Source organism: Armigeres subalbatus, chromosome 3 (assembly GCF_024139115.2).
Source record: "Armigeres subalbatus isolate Guangzhou_Male chromosome 3, GZ_Asu_2, whole genome shotgun sequence".
In the NCBI taxonomy this organism is placed as follows: Eukaryota; Metazoa; Arthropoda; class Insecta; order Diptera; family Culicidae; genus Armigeres; species Armigeres subalbatus.
In genome coordinates, this window is record NC_085141.1 from 382,080,445 (window position 1) to 382,090,184 (window position 9,740).

The following is a 9,740-nucleotide window of genomic DNA, read 5'->3' on the forward strand; positions in this document are numbered from 1 at the left end:
TACTTCGGTAGGGTAGTGCGTGAGTTGCTTCGGCAGGAGTGAGTGATCTGTTTGTGCTGAGGCAGGAGTGTCATAGCGAGTCGCCGCCGCTATGGCAGCCTCGAAGCGCAGCAGAAGTCTGAGTATGGACTGCACATGCTAAGGTAAGAGTGTCGTAGCGTTGCTACCGCTATCGACACCTCGAGGCATGGCAGTGGAGTGTTAGAATAAGTTGTGGAGTGTACCTACTTCGGTAGGGTAGCGCGTGAGCTGCTTCGGCAGGGAGTGAGTGATCTGGTTGTGCTGAGGCAGGAGTGTCATAGCGTGTCTCCGCCGCTATTGTCACCTCAAAGCGCAGCAGAAGTCTGAGTATGGACTGCACATGCTGAGGCAGGAGTCGAGGTATCCCATCGACACCTCGAGGCATTGCAGTGGAGTGTTAGAGTGAGCACCTGAAAAGGGTCACATGGAGCGAATGGTCTTTGGAGAAGCTGCTTCGGCGGCAGGGTAGCAGTGGGTTGTACCCACACACCTACAGTTGTGCACATGTGGTGCATGGGGAGTGTCCCTGCTTCGGCAGGGTAGCGTATGGTCTGCTTCGGCAGTGGTGTGATTGATCTGCTCGTGCTGAGGCAGAGTGTCGTAGCGCAATATCTGTAGGCCCAGGCAGTTACCGCTATTGACACCTCGAGGCATGGCAGCGGAGCGTCCGGGAGAGCATCCAAGTAAGACTCAAATGGAGTGAATGAGGTGCGAGCACCCAAGTCAGTCTCGCGTGGGACGAGTGCCTGTGTGAGCGATAATGAGTGAGTACGCTTAGTACTGCCGTCCCCCCAGAAGTAGTACTGCGAGGTAGTTCCTGGGGGAAACGATGGTGGAGCCCAAGGGAGTTTAGTCGGTATTACCGGTATGGTCGAGTCCGACACTCCAGTACACTTCCGTGTGGTAGTTTGGCAACTACAATGCACGTGTACTGGGTTAGTGTGTAAATGCATTCTCCCTTGTAAAAAAAAAAAAAAAAAAAAAAAAACCGTTTCCATTGCCGCCAAGCCCATAGTCCCTTCGGTACAACCAGAAAGTAATGCTTCAAAGGGGGGCCAGTGCACAACGCACCCTCGAGGTTAGCTGCGTGTCCTTGCAGCACCGAAGGTCGTAACTCGCTTTTTTAGAAGTGTGTGTGTGTGTGTGTGTGTGTGTGTGTGTGTGTGTGTGTGTGTGTGTGTGTGTGTGTCTGTGCGCACCCACCCAAAAAAAAAATGTCACTCATTTTTCAGGTACTTATCCTTAACCGATTTACTCGCAAGATACTCTACCATTGTTTCCTATTGAAGATTGGTCAGATCGGACTATGGGCTCGGAAGTTATGGCCAAAATACCACTTATTTATAGAAAAAAATAGTAAAAAATTTCAATTATTTTTCAGGCACTTATCCTTAACCGATTTACAGAATACTCTTCTATTGTTTCCTATTGAAAATTGGCCAGATCGGATTATGGGCTCATGAGAAATGACCAAAATACTATTTTTATAATGCACGAGAAAGGCACCATCACCGCTAGGTGGATTAATCAGGGTTTTTTAATATGTTTCTAATGAGTGATACTAAATACGCGCTGGACTGTAAAATACAGAAGTTTGCTTATGGACCTATTATCCAATTGATAATGGTACATAAATAGGCGGGCTTATTAAAAGTGCACTCCTCTTGCAACACACATATTGTAAATCGGTTTAGGATATTCTTATATGAGTTATTTCAACCAAATCAACGTGAATTGTGCCGCTAGGGTCGGACTGGTCATGAAATACCAGGTAGTCTAAAATTGGTCACTGGAGTTGCAATAGAGCTTTCACTTTCTAACCCTCGGATTAAATTTTACTGTAAAAGTTTGTTAAACAGACAGCTTTTTTCCATAACATCACTGGCAGCCAGTGGAGGTTAGTTTGTACGCACGCACACACACACGCACGAGCTTGGTGCATTTATGCCAGTATTTCTACCTTATAAAAAGGAGATCCAGGAGTCGCTCCCTTTCTCTTCCTTTTTCAGTTTAGATAATTTCGTCAATAATCTCTTTCTTTTTTTTTGTTGTTGTCTTTATTAAAGAGACTTTCAGCCCTAGGCTGGCTCATCTCCGGTACGTCAATAATCTCTTCGCAATCTAAATTCTAACTGCAAGCCAGATAAAAGACTAAAATAAAAACAACTTCTAAAAAAAAATTCAATTTTCCATGAAAAATTAGGAAATTGACAATAAATAAATCAGGGGATGAGCTATAAATGAATATAAAATTTCCACAAATAATGCAAAATATTCATAAACAATTAGGAAAGGAAATTTTGTATTTTTTTTTTCGTGGAAGATTTTGAATTCTTTATAGAAAAATCTTATTTGATAATTGCAGTTTTTGTGCTACTTTATTTTTGTTTTGTGAAAAATTATCGTTCTTATAGAAATTTAGCATTGTTTGTGAAAATTTTATATCCATTTATTGCTTATACCCTGATTTCTGTAATGGCAATTTCATGATTATCTATGCAAAATTTTTAATTCTTCATGGAAATTTTATTTTTCTGCTTTGTAGAATTACCTACAACAAGCTGCCTGTTACTTAGTAGCAGTAAATACGTACAAAAATGTATCTTCTATCTTCTTCTTCTATCTATCTTCTTTAAATATAAAACAAAGTTGGCATTTGCAGGACCACGCATCACTAAAAAAGAGAAAGCCAATTTTTTGCTAATGCTAAATGTTTTTCTTCTTCTATTTGCGAGAAAAAATTTAAAATGAAACTGAAATACTTTGAAAATCAAAACTCTTTTCGATGACATGTTTTTTCGTACAATTTGCATGGAAATTTTAAAAATTGTAAAATCGATTTGTTCACTTCATTAATGGGAAAAAGGTCATAATAAATCTGTAAAAAAAAGGAAAAATTATTCTGAAAACCCGATTTGATTACTAAATAAATTGAGTGCCGTCGACGGGACTGACAAGGTGTCAAATGGGGGTGAGCATGAATCGCTGTTTCCAGTACTTAGAATGTTTGTAGAAAAGATTGAATGTATTTGAGGGCAAGAAAACTTTTTAAAGAATTTTGTTATCCCATAAAGCCATTGTCATCCCCAATTTTTGGCGAGAAAAAGTTCGCCAGGTCAGCTAGTATAATATAATTTAGTTTGGCCTCAGTTACCTTCAATCTGTTCTACAAGCATTCTGAGCAGGGTTTTGACTTTTCGTTTCAATGAGACCAAAGCTAGCGTTTTTCAGGCCAAGAGAGAATCTTTTTTCGTTGTTTATATTAAGGATCATCTTTCACCCATTAATCTTTTCTCTAGAATTAGCCTTGGCCTTGGAAGATAAACGAAAATCTTGCCTATTAGATGAAAACCCTTTTTCGTTTCATCACATTTACCACTCACTGATTTTTCGCGAGAATTATCGCAAAACAATTACAAAATTGTATGACCGCGCCGGGATTCGAACCCAGAATAGTAACAATAATAGCCGTAGGGATGCGCTCACTCTAGCCACACCACCACGCTTTCTGTATGAAAGTATTAAGTTATGTGTTCCACATAAGCTCCCACAATTAGGATTGGTTATGCCACGAAAAGACTCGAATATGAAAGAAAAAGAGCAAACCAACGTTAAGGCGCCAATCGAAGTGAGCGAAAAATTGTTATCACTCAAGAGGCTGTTTTTCTTTCCCGAAAAGTGATTTCTCACCGAAAATTTTTGTGAGGAGCATCCTGTGCTCCTGAGATTGAGTTAGCATTACAAACCCTGATTCTGAGTAGTGCATACCCCCATTTAACCCATTGTCGGCCGGGCAACGATAATCCGTTGAAGTGAACACTTCAAGACAAAATTTTCAAAACGACTTATCTGCTTTTGTAAACAAAGATTCAAACGACGATTTGACGAATCTGATAGCTCTCCCACGCAAACCAACACCATCAACAGGTAGCGGAATCCTTCACCTACCTATTGATGGTGTTGGTTTGCGTGGGAGAGCTATCAGATTCGTCAAATCGTCGTTTGAATCTTTGTTTACAAAAGCAGATAAGTCGTTTTGAAAATTTTGTATTGACTTCTCATATGAATTCAGATAGTCAATAAGTCATGTCTGATGTTATCATAAGTCACTATATAAATCAAATAGTGATCCAACGGGTACAAGAAAGCGAAATGCGCTACGATCAAAATTGATCGATCAGGTTGAAGACTATTTGCGAAGGCTACATATTTCGCTAAGTACTGCCGACGACCGAGATGAATATAGAGGGGCCATGCCAAGCAATGCTTACTCAATCTTAGAAGCACAGGATGCTCCCTCAAATTTTTACAACGGAAGCGATATTCGGTAAAGAAAAACGTGAACTATTCTATTGTTTTGGAAACAAAAGTAACGGAAATCTACATTCAGACACCTAGGTAAACCGTATTCAAGGGAGTGTGAATTTGGGTCAACCACACTCGACACCCGACTAAAACCAACCCCCTGGGTCTCAATTAAGCAATATTTCAGGGAGCGACAGTCGCACTGCAAGTGACAGTGTTTTTGGAAGACTATTTGAAGCTCGTATCCTGCGGTGTTTGCTGCAGATCGACACTCATCAAGTCTCCATGCACTACTTGTGCACAATTGACACTTTGATGTTGCATGAAGAAGAAGAAAAAGAAGCAGAAAGATGATATTCGGAAAAATCTCCACGGGAAAGCATACGAAGAATTTTTTAAAACTCTTCTCAAAAAATCTAAAAGGAATTTAATTAAAAACGGTAAGCAGTACGGGTTGGACTTTTCTTCTACTGTATAATAAACACAATGCACGAAATTTTATTTTGTGATATCACACTTAATACACAGTATAAGAAAAGTCCAACCCCGTACTGCCTACCGTGTTTATTAAATTGCTTTTAGAATTATTGAGAAGAGGTTTAAAAATTTCTTCGTATGCTTTCCCGTGGAGTTTTTTCGATTATCATCTTCCTGCTTCTTCTTTTTCATGCAACATCAAAGCGCCAATAACAAGCAGCTACAGTGCTATCAGCTATCTCATGGGAGCTTTACAGAAAGCTCTCCACTTCTGACGCTCCGTCATCACAAACAGAACACTCAAGACCCTTACTGTTCTGTAACAGAAGGCAATCTCATTACTGATACTCTACTACCGAAGCAGACTAACCGTTGCGTGGGAGACATTATTAATAATATACTCAACTCTCTAGCATATCGTTGTCGAATCAGGTGCTTCCTCCGATCACCACTACAGTTTATTTGGATGTAATTTATACCAAGCTTTCAAACATGCTGGAATTGAAAGGCTGATAAAACATCATTCAAATCACTACTCGCGATTGTTACTTCAGGAGACTGGTAAAGCCAATGGTACAATGCTAGTCGCGAGAAATATTTAAACAATGAGATTCCTCGAAACAAAATTGTTGGATAACATACATAAAGGAATGCAAAAATACGCCTTACCACGAATTGTATTAGAGAACAACCTATTAAGGTGGGCCTCGTTAGTTTTCTGAATGATACCGAATGATGCAGAACGAGCGTAACGATTCGGTAGCTAAAATCATAACGCATAACGAAAATCGGATGTGCTAAACACTAGCTATAGAACCTTCCAGGGTTTGTATACTCTTGGATCACTCATGTAGTAATTCAAAATTCTGTGAAAAATCACTGAAAACGCCATAACTTACTAATATTCAACATTTTAAAACATTTTTAAATTAGTTGAACTAGTTTAACAGTATTCTCATCATAAAGATGTGCTTGATTAAAACTATGTTGCAAGTCGGCAATGTTCCAGTTGAAGATATAATGTCAATAAAGAAGGATTAAAAGATCACATTATTTTACTAGCATTTTTTCCAATATACCTATTTTAGTTTGCAAAACTCTAATCTATACAATATCAAATGAAAGATCGATCAATGTAATGTCAAACACAGTAAGATTTGTGTTCGGTATCCTTCTTTTTCACAGCGAAAAAAGTGCTTCTTTAGTCCTTTTTCGATCCTTTAGTTCTTCTGATAAAATTTTTCCCTTTTTAAAAAATTTCATATATTTACCCTACTTTCGTATCACGATTGGGTTGTAGCAACTCACTCATGAAAGCAAACTACTGCCGCAATAGAAACACCGTCCAATTATCGGATCGTTGACTCTATAGTTCATTCGAATAATGGATTCTACGCTAAATATGCATATAACTAGGTGTAGCATGGCTCACGCACAAATATCGAAATAATGAAATGGAAATATCCATTGTCTTGTTCCAGTTAACCATCGCATCGGAGAGTTGTTTTCGAAGCGCCATCGCCATTCGTAATTACCATTCGCCAACGGAGGGTCGGTCGTTGAACCTATTTCCTGCGCAGTCATTCCCATCCATCCCGTGGCCAGAAGGTATTTCAGTCTCCGTAGGAATATTTTTTTTGCAGAAAAGTTGCTTCTTCGAATTGGGTTGAAGTCAGTGTAGTCTATAACAGATAAAGGTAATCTCTTTAGCAGTCGATGAAATGTGATACTCTTGAACGAAGTAACGACAGTAAGGATTGGAGCTCCATATCTTTTAGTCGTAAAACAGAAAACATTTCCCAATCAATTGCATGCCGTTGTTATCGTTTCTTGTTTTGAACGCGAGATGTGTATATACTTAGAGCTACTTACAACTCATTGAGATATAAAAATACTCTCGGTTCTACAACAAACATCCAAATTCCATCGTCTGGGTGTGTAGAATTTCTTTTGCTCGAATGGTCCTTTCGAAAAAATGTATCTTTGATTTAAAACGGAATATAAGGTACTACTACTACTACTACTACTACTACTACTACTACTACTACTACTACTACTACTACTACTACTACTACTACTACTACTACTACTACTACTACTACTACTACTACTACTACTACTACTACTACTACTACTACTACTACTACTACTACTACTATTACTACTACTACTACTACTACTACTACTACTACTACTACCACCACCACCACTACTACACCAACTACCACCACCACCACCACCACCACCACCACCACCACCACCACCACCACCACCACCACCACCACCACCACCACCACCACCACCACCACCACCACCACCACCACCACCACCACCACCACCACCACCACCACCACCACCACCACCACCACCACCACCACCACCACCACCACCACCACCACCACCACCACCACCACCACCACCACCACCACCACCACCACCACCACCACCACCACCACCACCACCACCACCACCACCACCACCACCACCACCACCACCACCACCACCACCACCACCACCACCACCACCACCACCACCACCACCACCACCACCACCACCACCACCACCACCACCACCACCACCACCACCACCACCACCACCACCACCACCACCACCACCACCACCACCACCACCACCACACCACCACTACCACCACCACCACTCACCACCACCACTACTACCACCACTACACCACTACTACTACTACCACCACCACCACCTACTACTACTACTACCACCTACTACTACTACACCACTACTACTACTACTACTACTACTACTACTACTACTACTACTACTACTACTACTACTACTACTACTACTACTACTACTACTACTACTACTACTACTACTACTACTACTACTACTACCAAATTAGTTTGTTTGTCTATTCGAATACTGGTTGGGATTCGCCATCAAATATTGATCCATAACAGCGTCGGCCAAGTCCTTACAGTCAGTTGGGACAGGTGAGGGACTTCAGTGTGTAGTTATTGTTCCTACTAGATACCGAGAATACCTCTGCATCTCCACAATTACCACGGGAAGGAAGTTGTGTTAGTTGGGTGGGGTAATCAGAGACATAGATCGGATTTCACCATGGAAAGGGATGTGATCTATGCAACGTTTATTTTACTAATAGGTACTGATATTTTTGTATGCAACAGTAGTATTAGAATTTCTTTATCTGATCTTTTAGAAATTTCGAAACTCCACTTTTATTTTTTAATATTATCTGTCATCTATTTGATATTGTATTGTACGGCGAATTTCAAAACACATGATCCACTATCATCAGTAAGATCATGTGTTGGCATCGGCAAACTAAAAAAAATAAGTGACGTTTTGTCAAACAGTTATCTACATTCACTGGGTGAAAAATGTTGTATGACGGGACTATATGATCAACACCATACGAAAAGTAATGTTCAGAGCATAAGAAACACTTGCAAACACAGGGGTCACTTTTTATGCATTTAGATTACATCAATGTCCATAACTTTAATATTGAGTTAAATGAGCGTTGTGCATTGACGACCATGTCAAAGCATGTCAATAATTCGGTTCCAAAAAAGGTAATTCGAAAAAGGAATAATTAATCATATTGGCAATTGAATCGAACAAGTTGACTGAATATTTCATAGTAATCTGGAATGCGATTGATGTAACAGAACGATGACCACACGCAGAGATACATATTGCACGGTACGTAATGTGCTTGGTACCACAGAGATACTTACCCGTGGCTCGCACCGTCAAGCATTTGGTCGACGTCGTCATCATCGGAGCTAAAAATAGACTCAATTTTATCACATTTTTATTTCGCCAACATACTCCGCAATAACGGCGTCAACTGCGCACGTAGTACGTGGGTTGATGAAATGTTACAACATTTGACGGATGCGTGTAAATGCGGTTAAAGTTAATAAATGCAAAAGACTATGCGGCAATTCAAATCTGCTACCGCAATTCAATTAAAATAGCCATCGGAATTGTCTGCATTGCCAAACATCCATTCGGTTGAAAATCAAATTAGTGCATGGAAAATGGTGTAAAGGATATAGGGGAACGGTTCGACACTCCATCCCATAGCTCCTCTTTCCATCCCATCAAAAACAAAGCAATGAAAAGGAATTTGATTTGTTTCTCATTTTTGTGATTTTTTTCACCAGTGAGCACGCGTGTTAGCAAAAATCAGAAGTAAAACTGTTACACAATACCGTGGGGGACCGAAATCCGAACAGCACCAAAATTTGTCCACCTTATGAGATATCATTAAATTAAAAGGGATTGAAGGTAATTACAAATATATTACAAAAAAATTATCTTATCCTGTTCATACACTTGACAGTAAGCTTTTAGGCCATTGAGATGGAATTGTTTGCGTGTAGAACATAATTGCACCAAAAGTAACTGTGTTTTAATTGCAAATTGCGATTAATAAAGTAAGCTAAGCAGAATACAAATCAAAGGGATCGCTTCTCAAAGTGCATATCAAAATATTTACAGTGGTAGTTTAGTAAATCAATATCTTCTTTAAAAAAATGCTCTTTGGATTTTGATTCTATGATTCGAAATCCGTTCACGGTGGACGTATTTCGATTAAAGAGGTGTTGATTTAATTCGTTATTTTATCATTTTCTAGTAGTTTCTAGAGTTTAAATGCGTAATACTTCAAAAGTAGAAGCCTTCAATATCCTGTATCAATGATAAACATTTCATTTGCATTCGATTCCTATTTTCTAGATACTTTTTTATATACTGAGGTACTTAAGTGTACAGATAATCTATCCGGTTTTGAACTGCGATGTGCAAACCGGATAGATTATCGATGGGTGGTATGCCCCCGAAAACGCGAGCACTTTTAAACTTGGATTCCGTCAGGAGTGACTTTAAGACAACATCATTCTATACAAAAGAAACTTTTCAAACAGGTAGCA